The sequence below is a fragment of the Coturnix japonica genome, chromosome 3, assembly GCF_054131305.1.
Source record: "Coturnix japonica strain WE chromosome 3, WE-NBRP24, whole genome shotgun sequence".
In the NCBI taxonomy this organism is placed as follows: Eukaryota; Metazoa; Chordata; class Aves; order Galliformes; family Phasianidae; genus Coturnix; species Coturnix japonica.
In genome coordinates this window covers 20,230,376-20,242,683 of record NC_140665.1, presented here as the reverse complement: position 1 = coordinate 20,242,683, position 12,308 = coordinate 20,230,376, and the positions used below count along the sequence as shown (strand labels likewise).

Below are 12,308 nucleotides of genomic sequence, written 5' to 3'. Positions count from 1 at the left end.
CTGCAAACAGGAGAGACCTTATGACATGAAAAAGCATAGTAAACATGGGATAAGAGTTTATATTCTCTCCTAGGCCTTTGAGCCTTCTGTAAAATTGAGTACTTATGCACAGAGAACTGGATATAAGCTTCTTATAAAGCAATGTTGTTAAAAAGAGGAGTTTTCATAGCATTGAGTTTCTTGCACAAGTCACTTTATACTCTAGTCTGATAGCAATACCATACCACAGGCCACAAGAAAAAAATACAACTGTCTCAAGAGGCAGTGTATGAAAGAAGTGTGCAAAAATAATGTCAACTAAATGGATGTAGTCAATAGGTTACAGGACATTTTTTTTTTTCACTGTAAAAGAACTAAAGAATGTAGAGAACTCTTGATTCTAAACGAACATATAGAAAAGAAAATGGCCATTGATTCCAAAGCAATGGCTTCTTTCATAGAACTACGTTTGTCATAAATTATGCAAATGGTGGAGAGAATCAGTGCTCTCTAAGAAACAAAATTTTGTGCTACTGTGTACAGTGCATACGTATGGATTTTTCACCCAAGTAAAAAAGGTTAGTTTGATTAACATTTGCCACATTTGTTATTAAGAAATGGCTAGTTCAGATTGACTGGCATGCCAAAGACATCAAATTCATTCGGTCAAGCATTTAGATTGTTTTAAAGTTAATTAGGTGATAAATTCTAGTTGTATTTTTTTGTTTGTTTGTTGTTGTTGCTGTTGTTTATTTGTTTTAAGCATTTGAATACATGGTAAAATTAAAAACAATGATAAATACTCATTAATATATTTGTATAATTCAAATATTCCAGCAAAACATATTTAGAGAGGCCCATATTAATATTCTCACCTGTTTTGGTGGATACTAAATAACATACAATAGGACAAAATCCAAATCCTGTCACAAAGTGCATGTGAATAAGTTTGCTACTCTGAACAATTCCATTGGAACATCACATTACTTCTGAAAGTGTGTATAAGATTGTGCATCCAATCTATTCTTAATATTTGAACTATCATAACATTAAAATTGTTCATCAATATATGTGAAAGACTGAATTCTTAAATAGAAATTGCGGTATAGAATTGTTATTTATTTCATGCTTTCTTTCAAGTTTTTATCAACTATAGCAAGTAAAAAATTAACTATTTACTCATTTTATTTCATATGTAACAGAAGAAAAATAGAACGGAAAGGAAATAAATTAAAGATCGGAAAAGATGTATAGGTTTCTTTCAAACTCTGGAAATATTTTTTGTTGCAGCTTACTGTTAAAGGCTGCTAATACAATATTTCATACAAGGTTACTTATGAAGCACACTGACGTTTAAAAATCACCATGCTATGCTTTTTCAGCAGTGTAATTTTTTTCCAACATAAGATTAAATTGCAAAATAAATGAATTACTTAGAGTGGCATGGCCCCCATTTTGCCACCCTTCTCTTGAAAATTGCTTATTAATATGAAAAAAGAAGTTGGAAAATAGCCTGTTTTACTTTATGCATAGTGTTTCGGGGCCTCAAAGCCTGCAAAGCCATACTAGCTGCACATTTTAGATTGTGTTGGCAAGCGGGTACGATGACCTTTCTGACCTGCATCTCAAGGCTATTATTAATCGCTAAGTAACCTGGTAAAGCCAAACAAATTTGTTTCCATTGAAAGGATCTCTATCTGTGTCTGAGAATTTGTGCTGTACCAAACAAACCTCATTAACTGTGTCCATTTTTGACAAAGAACTAGGAGTTGGAGAGATTGGCGACCTTTCTTTGTCCTTAAGGTACAGATTTCAGAGTCACTGACTGTAGGTACATAAGCATTTTACTTGGATACTCTTTGTTCTATATCAATCATAAATAAATAAATGGGTTAACAGAAAATGCATATAGTATCACTTAAAAAAAAAAAAAAAAAAAGGCATTTTACCTTCAATATCAGAGCATATGATCTGTTTTACTTATTTAATACTGCTTCTTGATCTTTTTAGATTACAGTCATCTATTCAGCTTTAGTATCCCTTTAGTATCAACATATTACTAGAGTTATTTGTGTTCTTAGATGTTTATGCACTTATTTCAAAAGTGTGAACATGGAAGCTCTGTTATTTAGAATGTGTGTTACAGATGTATTAATAGTGGAATGTAAAATGTTCCCCGTTGTCATTAAACTGAATTTACCAGAGTATTTTCAGGGAATATTTAGTGTCAGTATGTTATTAATTTACAAAGAAATAAAAAATAAAATAAAAAAAAAGTAATAATTAATTGAAAATCAAACAACAACAAAAAATTATTGTAGAAATTCAACACAATTCATGATCTTTTTAGGTAGTACTACAATTCAAATTATCAAGATCCTTTCCAGATAACCATGTCTTCCAGCACACTGCACCAGAAATCTTCCAAAAGTTTGCTTGCTTTTAGTAGTTACAAATAATCTTCAATATACACTCACAGCCTACACTTCTTGTTAGTTATGCTAAAATATTTCTATCACCTGTAATACTGCTGTGCACACTTGTGCAGAATATACGGAAAATACTGACAGGAGAAGGGGAGCTCCAAGGATGATTCTCTTCTAAGAGGCAATGGAAAATAATATTGTATTTTCAAAGAATTTGAATAGGAGCAACAAAATCAAGAAATCAAGAAGTGGTAGGACATGAATATACTATTTTATATGTGAGCAGCCACAAACAGCAACCACACATTATGCACTGTGAAGTGGGTTTTACTGTTACCATACAGAAGAAGATATATAAGCATAAGTGATATTAAGGACATAAATCTGGACTTCCAAACAGAGTTAGAGTTAACTCTTTAAGGTATTTGCCTGTTCAGAGAGAATAAATCCAAACTCCATTAAACTCAAAAGAAAATTCCATGAAATTAAATGATCTTTGGATTAAACTGAGCTTTCTCTTGGTTCATATACAACTCAAGTTCGATCAGTGATAATAAACAATGATTTCTTGGGACTATCTGATATGAGGAATACTAGCTACTATGCATGATCAGTAACTTTATCCTTTCAGACTGGATGCAATTTGCTTCAGGATGAACCTTTCATGGTTCACTGTCAAGGAAGAGCACTGAATATAGAAAAATATATTGGTCTGCATCAAATTTGTTGAGAGAAAAAAGCTTCTATAAATGCTAACATGTTCTAGGATAATTAGTAATCTTGTTCTGTTTTTGCAAATACTCTGTCTTTTACATGGTTCACAGTTGGAATAATAGCGCTTATTAAACAAACTCACAACTAAAAAAGTTGGTATCTTTTTTAACATAATTTTCTCATCTTAAAGAATATTAAAGTTTTTTAACATCATCTGCTGTATCTTCCTAGAAACTTGGCTTCCACTGTCTACCTTGTCTAACTAGAGTTTCTGTCACACAGATTTTTATATAATACCATCTTAGAGGAAATATGTGTAAGTTTTGACAAATATAGTGCTTTATCATGACTTGAAAACTGTTCAAGTCCAATGAATATCAGTGATCAGTGTTAATTAGCATCTTTTTCCCATTCTTTTTTCTTTTGTTGTTGTTTGTTTGTTTAAAAAGTGAATATGCAGGGTAATAAAAAGTATATTTTCCTTGCAATAGGGAATACTCCAAATAATTGAAACTAAGCATAGCATTATCAATGTACATACCCAAAGAAAACAAAAATGATCTTGTGTAAGAAACCTGTAAAGTAGTTATTGATTTGCTAATGACAAAATTATTTGCTTTATATAGTTTGACAATAAAACATTTTCATATGACAAGGTAACTTATTGTTATTCTGATACTTCATTATGCAGTAGGCAGCAGTGCTGGTTCCAGCTATGAGATGCAAATTTGGTTGACAGTACTCCTGCTGTCTGTATAAAGGTTAAAAATACACACATAATATTGGTCCTGGCACTTTTGGAAAGGTCTTGAAGTGATGATTTCAGCAATATACAGATTTTCATAATTCTGCAGAGAACTGCAACATTTTACAAATTCACGCTGACCTACATTTATTAACTTCATCAAACAATTGCATTCTGTCTGTACTTCCACTTAAATTCTGTGATCCTTTGATGAGATAACCATAATAAAATTGTAATATTAAATAAACAAAAGATAATCCAGGCAAATCAATAGCTGTTCAATAGTACCCAGAAGGAATATAAAGTTATTGTGATTTTAAATAGTTCAGACTCCCAATCCTAAAATTCCAGGAAAATAGCAATAGGTGATCTTAGCATAAAAGGAGAAAACCTAAATCAATATTTCCTTCCTGACTATCTATCATCCTCCCTCCTCAAACAGAGAATATGAAACCGAAAATGAAATTAGTGGGACAACACTTTTGGAATGCAACTGCATGCCACTTGCTTTCACATTACATTGGTGTATATGAGAATACAATGTGACTTGCCATGATATTATGATTTTACTTTTATCTATTATACTTGGGTAAAAAATGAGGTTTATATAAAAGAGAGCAGCCCAGGATTTACAGGTAAGTTACAAAGAATGCTATAATTTAAAGGAAGAATTTTAACAGAACACATACATTGCATTCTTGAGTTAGCTTTGTCAGACAGCTTAATCATCCTCAACCTAGTTCAGAATACTTGAATGAATCTGTTCAGATTTACTGAGTAGGCAGAAAGGCTCTGTAACTCTGTGCACTCCTCCACTATGATGCTTACCATCATGTCACCTGACATCTACACCTGTGCAGTCTTGCCCAGTGAAATCTGGGATAAAACCATTCTTAAAAGAATATTATTATTGTCTCATGAAGACAAGTGCTGTATAGCTGAGAAAATGGGAGGGAAAACTTTAATAACCTAGATATGTTTTTAAGGCAGCATGTGGCTCAGAAAGAAACAGAGGAAAGAGTTTACTTAGGAATAACAAGTGTGTTCATCTAGAACAAAAATATAACCCTGAACTTGTTAAAATTTCAGTCTAGAATAGCTAGAGATACTGACATTCAAATATATTCTAAGTTCAAAGGATATTTCTGCCTGGCAGAGTGGATTCATTTTCTGAGATTCCTATTTGAATTTAGAAATTCTGCAGATTCAAAGAGCAGGGTCAGAGTCAATTCTGAGGAGGTTTCCAGTCTGCCAAATAAAGAATGTCTCTATGGTAGAGACTTTAAGTCCAACACAAGCAATTGAACTTCTGCAGCTTGACATGATCATCCGATCTGGATATAAAAATTATGACCGTTGTGTAAATGGTATACCTAAACTTATTTCTACCAATATGATATGCACAAGCACACATACACTATATTTTTAAAGATCAGAAAGTATGTCTAGGACCATGGTAAATCCTAGACTGCAGGACAAAGTGAGGCAAGAGGCAGCTTGCACCCCTGGACACTCAGTACACATGTGTATCCTGACAGAATCTCTTGATTAAAATGTTTGATCTCAAGTTGCAGCGCAACAGATGTTACACAGGGCAGACATTTATTAGGGCTATGAGGTCCAATAAACACCTATCACAAAACTAATTATATCAATCTGTTTGACAACTTAACAATGACATGTCTCTTCAAAATTTGGTTACTGGTTTGTCATTGCAGTGCAGTGAACAGGAAAATAATAAAAATAACAAACAAAAGCAAATGGATTCTGTAGTTTTTCATATTAAAGAAAAAAAATTGTTACAGTTTAAAATCCCATCATTATTTGTGCACAGCAGAACACATTCTGCCCACCTTTCTTTAATCACACAGTGTACACTGCCAATGGAATTAGGCGACGTACCAGTTCAACTGTCAAGGTCCACAGTGTGATCAATATGCTATGTAGGAAATGTGATGAACATAGCAGCGAAGGGCATACAGTGAATGAACACCATGTACAGATCAGGAGATCAGGACACAGCATGTATCAGCTGATAGGAAAGAACAGACTGATGTACCCTTCTTATCCTTCCAATTTCCACTGCTGCACAGTTATTCAACAGAGCATAATGGCTTTTGAAGTTACTGGTAACATAGTCACTTTATACATAAAATAGGGAATACTTTCCTTAATTCATTATACAGAATCTTCTAATTAAGGTTTCAACTCATATGGGATTTTTCCTTACACCTATTTAAAAACTACTAAATTATTTAACTTTTTGGAAATACATAAAATTAACATACTGGTCTAAATATTTGTCCTTGTGTATACAAATCCTTGGGCTAATTCTAGTTCCTCCTTACTAGCAGCATGAAATGTCATGTACTTGAAAAACAGTTTTTGTAAAAGGCATGATTTAAACACTGAAGTTTTGTTAGCTTAATTATTTTGATTTAAAGTTATAAAATCACCCATTATGGATGCAGCATAAGGATATCGACAGTACTGTAATTTGCATTCATTGAGGATCTGTATCCAAGTACGCTGGTTCAACTTTATTTCTCCTCAGTTTTATACTAAAAAGCTAACTAACAAGCAGAAGCAAGGTATGGGCAGGCATTCATTTTTCAAGTGAGTGCTTGTCATGAAAAATCAGCCTGATTAGTCTAAATAGTGAAATTAGTAATTAGGGGTAACAAAGCTGATTTGGTCCTGAATGGATTACACAGCGCCGACACACAAGTTATTCTAACGGCAGTTCAGTAGCAGTGGTCATTCCTAGCACAGTGTCAGGGCTAAGCTGCTAAGACAGCTGTCAAGTTCTTAATTTTTCCTGCAACATATGAATGAAGACATCTAAAGACAGACAGCTACCAATGGAAGTTCTCGGTGAATATAATGTGAAAGTATCTGTTCTTTTTTGGCACTGCAAATCCCAGCAGACTGTGCATGCTACCATCTGCACAGTAATAACTACAGGAAAGCACACTGCTATGCTATGCAGTTGCAGCTAAGTTGTTCCTAATACAAAAACACACCCTCATTTAAGCTGTTACCTTTCTACTGCAGTGCAGGACAGTATATGGGACACATGTATGTATTTATTTTACCTTAATACATGGCACTTGGCAATATACACAGTATTCAACACTAGGTGATTTAAAACCATGCTATAACTTCTAAAGGTTACCAGCTAATTTTCGTTCTCAAGGCTTTAAGCAACAACTTGGCTGAAAAGCCTACTGACTGACTCACATTTTTTACTTACTTTGATATTTAAAAGTCTGCATATGTTTGGTATACATTGTTCACATGAAATAGGCCTTACAGTGGCAAGGCAGAGAGAGCTTTTATATATTGACCCATTATGTAGAGCACAGCAGTAATGCCAAATCTCACAGCACTCTAATGATTTTCACTGTACCTGATGGCTTTTTAAATTCCCAAATAAATTCGAGTGTAGAGTTTGTGTTACCACCTGAGCATCTGCGATGTCATTTTTTCTGCATAAAACACTATGAAATATAACAAGAGAACTGAATTTTTAACATAACAAATGAAATCATTTTTGGAAAGATCTAATATTTTTAAGTACTGCGTTATTACTCATATGCAGCACAACTCAAAGCAGTGGCTAATTAGCAATATGAAATTATCAGCTAGATCCCAATTATTCAGAAGTGCAAGAATATATTGAAAATATTATGTAATCAAGATCTCAAAAATCAGACATTTTTTAGGTGATGAGACACTCAGAATTAAAGTCTATCACCTGAAATTTTGTTTCTTCTACATAAAACAGTACAGCCAATTAGAGATTTAGGTATCCATTTTTTTATGCTGAAGGAGTACATCTGATGTTTAGATTTTATGGTCTAGACCTAAGTATATCATTCTTTTACTTGGAGTACTAGATCCTTTTTTGAGTAAATAAATCCAAAGGTGAATGCTGGTGAGGCCTACAAACACTAAGTACAAGCAGGCTAACAAGCACTGGATCACTTTGAGTGTCAGGCACCTGGGAGATCATATCAGTCTGTTACCTGAAGCTGTGAATGTTTTCAATCAGCTAGTAAATTGGACAATAAAAGAACAGCCTAATTGGAGAAAAAAGGTTGAAAATGTTGCTTTTGTTAAACACTCTTATGCTGCTTTGTTTTGAAGACAGCAGGAACCATGAAGTTCAAGGTAAAAGAACTGGGATTTAGCTTCACTGTCAAGGATAAACAGCTTAATGGATTCATGTAATTATCCCTACAAGGTGAAGAGTATGAAGAATTTGAAAGGAGGATAACAATAGGGAAATGGTTTGCACAGCTTAAAAAAAATCATGCTCATAGTATGTGGAACTATACTATGGCTTGTAGAGGGGTATTACAAGTAGGATTCACTTTTCTATGACCCAGTGATGAAAAGGTATATAAATTAATACACAAACTGAAAATCCATCAGACTAAAAATTTTGGTTATTTTTATTTATTTATCAAACAGAAAACAAACAAAAAATAGCTATACAAATATATGGATTTTGGATATTTAAGTAGTTTTCAGTCTATCAGAGGAAGATATAAAAACGAGCAGTGGTTCAAAGAAGAAATTAAAGCAATTCAGAGCAGAAATATGGAACATAAGATAATTAACTTCTGCAATAGTATACAAATGGTATGTTCTGTCTTTTGGAGATATCAAATTTAACTAGACTGTGTTTAACCAAAGGTTACTGGACTAAAATAAATATTGTTATAAATTAGTTGATGGATATGATATTGATGGATCTGATGTCAGACTAGACCATCTGATTCAAAGCAGAAGAGTATTCTGAGAATCACTAGAAGAAAATAAAAAAAAGCAAATTTGACCTTCAAAGATTTTTTGTTTGTTTGTTTTTATTGGGGGGGGGGGGGGGGGGGGGAAGAGTAATGACTTTTGATTTTCTTTTGTTTCTTCAGAAAACAGAAAGACAGGCTAAATTTCAAGAGATTCTGCTGAAGATCTATGTGTAAATCAAGTACTCACTAATGTATCTGGAGATGAAATTACACATGAGACGGACTATTTGGACTGTGTAGAGCAAGATTAGTTTGTTAGCCATTTGTACACAAACTGCTTTAGTAAACAAAATGTCTGATTTTCTAAGGTAACAAATTCACACTTTCAAATTTTATGCTTTCTTATTAAGCTGAAAGTTGCAAACCAAAAGAACCACCATTTTTTAAGTGACAAATGTACTTCCTTAAATTAGTTGAGTAGATGGCATTTAAAATGTCATTTTTCTAGTGTCTTAAACAGATAACATTTATTGGTCTCCAAAATATGCATGAAAAAATATTGATACACTTTCTCAAGAGTCCTTAGTCTTCAAGTGGTACAGCTCTTCCCTGATAACTGAGTACAGCCTGTATATAGATGGCCTGTCATGTCTCTACAATTAGATAAAACCAGAACTGCTATAATTTAATCAGTTACAAACTGAAAATTGTATTTTGAAAATCAAGTTTATTAATATGTAATCTTTAGGTAATCATATTTATGCTCCTAATTTACACAATATTTATAGTATTCTACATGTCCTTGAAATAGGGAACAGGGACACTAGACTATGAAAAAGTAGCCTAGCTGCTGGAGTTCATAAATTTTGTTCAGCTTTGGATGAGTTCAAAGAATTGCCATGTAAGAAAAGCCTTACAGAGGGAATTTATCTGATTATGGCAGTAATAATTACCCAGCTGTTTATTGCAGATAGAGAAATAATTCATGTAGGCAATAGGCCGTGGTGGCAATGACACTCCGCATTTAGTAAATATGCAAACTGTTCACTTCTAATTAACCAAGCTAGAGGATGCCCTTATTAAATGTATAAACTAAAAGTGCCTTCCTGACAAGTGATGAATTGTTACATTGCACAAACTCTTGCCACAGAATTACTGGAGTGAACTTGGGGCTTAACTTCATTAAGAGATCTTGTGGGATAGTTAAATGAGGATGGACAGCATAACAAGACCTACCTGACAGTCAATGATATGTTAGAGCTTAATGAAACTGTAACTCTTCCCCTTTTCTACTTATTTTACAGCAAAGATACTGCCTCAGTCAAAACATAAAACTGTGAAGCCTGTCTTCATAGAACAATATGAAATGCTAGGATTAGTCAGTCTGTAAAAAATGTTTTATAAATAATTTTAAGACACCTAGTTCAAAATAAATGCAATTCAATGACCGAATGTCAGGACCTAAAATTTCTTTCTACAAACTCAGATTAAAAATTTTGCTTTGGATATAAGTGAAATAAAGCTTAATATTTAACCCCTTAATCTAACAAGTGAGCTTACTGCTATACAAAATACATGAGAAAAAAACAGCCTTCATATTTTTAAAGAGTACATTCTAACCAATTACATTACCTAGGTTAGTCAAGTTTATCTGAAAAGATTGTTCTGTATTACTCAGAAATGGCTAAAATATCATTTGCTCAAGAGAGGCCTAAATAGAATAAGACACACCCGAGATATGTCTAGCTGAATTTGCACCAGAAATGTAGCTATTTAGCTTTCTGTGTAATCATACTGCTTCCTACCTTATTCTCAGTGCAATCAGAAATTATTTTCCTATGCAGTTAAAATAAGATATTCCTTGTTTTATAGCTTTAGCCAGTTCACTTCAATTTCATGACCAAACTAAGAAGAAAAAAAATTAATCTAAAAAGTCTTGGTTTGCAAAATGCATTATTGAAAGCCCATAGGAATATAAGCACATATTTTGTATAAAATCATATGGCTATATGCACCTGTGTTAGTATCTATAAAGGTAAGTAAAAGGAAGACCTGAAAATGGACTAACTTGTCATGGATTTTTTTAATGCTCTTCATGGACAACACATTTCAGAATGAACAGCAATAACAATATACATGTCTGTAGATAATCTAACTAGACATAATGCTTTAAAATGATTCTCTTAAAGCTTTTCTCTGGTCTAATTCCCAGTTAAGCTACTGCAAACATCTTGATGTAGTTCAGAGGAAACTAGATCAGATCACAAAGAACAACGTCAGGGATTCTAGTTCCATATTTCCTATCACATATAGCAGTCACAGCTAAAATTCTCTGGAAAAGGCATAGATGGCTCAAGTTACAGGAACTATCACTCAAGATTAATATTCAAATGAAAGAAAGCATATTTGGCACTCACCTCTGTTTCTATAGCTCCCAGAGAAAGCTGACAGGATATGTTTACATTCACAAAATTCTAATTACAGGCAAATAGCGTAAAAGCTATAATCTGTTTCCTTTAGATATCTTTGTAGACAAGAAAGAGAAGATGGGTTGGAGATAAATTAGATAATTAAGCATAAAGTGAAAGACAACATTACAAAAATGAGCTTTTCATTGTTTCAAGAACTCCAAGGAGCTGTCTGAAAGGTTTTGGCACTAATTGAAAATAGACTACAGAATCAATTGCTTCTGCAGTCAATGAGGAGGAACATTTTAATTGAATTATAAGACAATATATACATTCTTCAAAATACTTTGACACTTGAGAAAATAGCCAGCACCTGGACTTATCTTTATCAGAAATAATCAGACAGATGGAGGCTAAACAAGTTCTCCTCATATTAGTATGACAACAGATGACTTATTTCAAGCCCTCCTTGAGGAAAACAACAATACCTCAAAAGTTTTAAGAAGCAAAGTGCCTGTCATGTTAAAAGTAAATAAAACTCAGAAATGCTTCGGTAATCAAGAATAAACTCAATACTCTTACTTTTTTCCATGCTAAAAATCAAGCAGATTTGCAGAAAAGCTAAACATTGGGTTAGATTGCCAACAACATACAACACTACTATATTTCACTGTTCAATAGGATTATAGAAAATTAGACTATATAAAGGATTTTTAAATATATGAATTATTAAGCAGGTGATTCATATTGCTTTGCATTATCTATTTCCTTGGTGTTATCTGAAGAAGCTTTAATGATGACTGTGATTCCAAATCTGCTGATAGAGCAGCTATTCAAACCTGCATGAAAGTCACACACAAGGGCCAACTCAAGACCTTTTCACTACAAGAGCCAACAAGAAAAGAGAAAAGAAAAATAAAAAAATGGTGTCAATCTTGTCAGCGTGTAAAATTCATGAGTTAACAGTGCTTACATACACCATGATTCTTGTGAAAAACAGACTCTGGTCTTAGTCTGTAATTTGGAAGTCAGTGTTTATTCAATAGGAAAGAAAGACTAAATTACCTGCCTTGATTATACAAGAAGCCCCTACACCAGTACCATGACACTGCTTTACTAGTTTTCTGATAGTGCTATCTTACTGAGCTGTATACCTAGGAAAAAACTAAATGGTGCCATTCATCAGCAAAAGGAGTCCTACATCCCAAAATCTTATCTCCAGTTGCACACCTGACATACAGCAAAGTTGCTTTACTGTAGTTTAAAGGCCAGTGTGTAGATA

The 12,308-nt window shown here is 33.3% G+C and overlaps 1 protein-coding gene across 2 annotated transcripts in view; it reads right to left on the bottom strand.

The window, feature by feature from the left end:
• Nucleotides 1–12,308, bottom strand: part of SPATA17 (spermatogenesis associated 17) — an 81,401-nt gene that overhangs the window by 48,609 nt on the left and 20,484 nt on the right. The window lies entirely within an intron of this gene.